We start from the raw sequence: 2,283 nt of genomic DNA on the forward strand, positions 1-2,283 counted from the left end.
ATATATTGCTAGACAATCCTATAATGATACATCACAATACCTGTCTAACTATAACACAAAATGCCTGTGAAAAGGTTAAATGCAGGTTCTCTCTCTTCATTCAAGTCCAAACTGCTGAAAATTCTGCAAAAATGAAAACTCGGTCATCATTTACTCACTCTCAAGTTGTTTTAAACCTCAAAGAGTTTCTTTCTTCTGTTGAACATAAAAGTTATTTTGAAGAATGTGGGTAACCACATTGCTGGATGCTGGTCCCCAGTGACTTCCATAGTATTTTTTTTCCTTCTATCAAAGTTAATGGGGACCAGCTATTGTTTGGTTACCTAAAATATCTTCTTTCACGTTCAGCACAAGAAAGAAATTAATACAGGTTTGGGACAACATGAGATTGAGTAAATGACAGAATTTAAATTTTTGGGTGAACTATCCCTTTAATGACAAGCGCCAGCATGTTTAGTATTAGTCTGCTGTCATTTTAAGACCTACACGCATCTATTATACAGGCACGCATCTGTTTTTCTCTCAACTGTTTACTTTCAATTTAGACATAACCAACTGTGTTTATATGTAATTGTAAACCATGTGTGTTTCTGACAGTATTTGCGCAATCAGACGCAAAAGATAACTTAGTCCAGTAATCAGGCACTGTTTGACAGGCTTTTTAGTGTGTGCACGCTTCAGGTGTACGCGCTCAGAAAATGCGCATGTCAGAACAGCACGAAAATGAAATGTTTAACCTGCAAGGCTTTAAAGCACATGCAAATAATGCAGTTCTTACATATTGTGTACTCTTTGTCGATTTTGTTTGTCCCAATGGTATAAAAGCCAAGGTGGGTCCAGACTTTGGACCTAAATGTGGCTGGGGCATCTATTATTTTACTCACACTACTGTCCACAACCCTCTACGCACACCTTGGCAATATAATCGCCATTGGCTAGTAAATTTTTTTGTTTACTCGCCAGACTGATATACTATTTTACACACACACACACACACACACACACGTTTACTTAGCTATCTAAATGGGGACATTACATAGACTTCGATTGTTTTTATATACAGATAGTTATACACTTTTTAACCTAAACCCACCCCTACCCCTAACAGAAAGCTTTCTGCATTTTTACAATTTCAAAAGTAAAACAAAACTTTGTTTACTTTATTTTTCTAACAGTTTTACAAATGAGGACATCCACAAATTGAGGTTTTTGCCGATTTTGTCAGGTTTTGCTCACTTTTGGGTACAAATTTGTCCCCAAAATATGGTTAAGTAGGTACACACAAACACACACACACACATACACACACACACACACACACAAATATGATTCCACCCAATCAGCTTATCTGTGTAAAATGGAACAGCTTCTTAAATAACTGAATGTGCACTCTTAACTTCAGCCAATCAAGCATTATATTATGACATTAAGATAATTAAGCACTATTTAATGATAGAACTAGTGATTAGAACTAAAACATGGTAACCATGAATGAATGCATATTTGTCATGGTGGTGTTTAAGATATTGTTGGTAATAGGTAATAGTAATTATTATTAAAAGATACTACTACTACTACTACAACTACTATTATTATCTGCTGGGTTCATGAATATTAATCACGTTGTCAGCGTTCGCTCGAACTGATTTGCTGAAATCAAAACAGAGATGGTAATAGATGAGTGCCAGCCAACGAGAGCTGTTCGCGCATTAGCTCCGCCCACTGCCGAGAAACCATCATATCTTCTGCTTGTTCTTAAAAGCTGAATAATTCTAAATGAACTCTGTTATTTTGACAGGAAAATACAACAAAGAATATGGTTTACATGTAGCGCGTCGATTCAGCATGGTATGCAAGACTCTCGCTCTCTCTCTTTGCATGTGTGAGAAACACAGCGCTATCAGTAAAGCGACGGCGAGTCGTGCGCCTTCACACTAGTTGACGGTACGTCAAATACAGGTGCGCTGCGTGCTACATACTGCGCATCCATTGAGTACATGACATGATCCATTGAGCGCATCCAAATTTGCATATGCGAGTGATTTACTCGCAATGTAGAGGGTTGTGTCCACCATTAGGGATGCACGATATTGGATTTTTGCCGATATGCCGATATTTTTCAACTCATTTTGGCCGATGCAGATACCGATATATTTTCTTTTGTTTGGAAACATTACCAAGTCTCTCCTGTGTGAAAATTATAAGCAAATTATTTTTCATTTTGGTTAGTTTTTAACAAGAACTTATTTGTAAGAATTAAATAAACAATAATGAAGTTCTTTT

General features: G+C 36.8%; 1 protein-coding gene across 1 annotated transcript in view; it reads right to left on the reverse strand.

The window, feature by feature from the left end:
- Positions 1-2,283, reverse strand: part of LOC107708633 (poly [ADP-ribose] polymerase 8-like) — a 53,086-nt gene that overhangs the window by 47,220 nt on the left and 3,583 nt on the right. The window lies entirely within an intron of this gene.

The sequence above is a fragment of the Sinocyclocheilus rhinocerous genome, unplaced genomic scaffold (genome assembly GCF_001515625.1).
Source record: "Sinocyclocheilus rhinocerous isolate Xijiao unplaced genomic scaffold, SAMN03320098_v1.1 scaffold1858, whole genome shotgun sequence".
In the NCBI taxonomy this organism is placed as follows: domain Eukaryota; kingdom Metazoa; phylum Chordata; class Actinopteri; order Cypriniformes; family Cyprinidae; genus Sinocyclocheilus; species Sinocyclocheilus rhinocerous.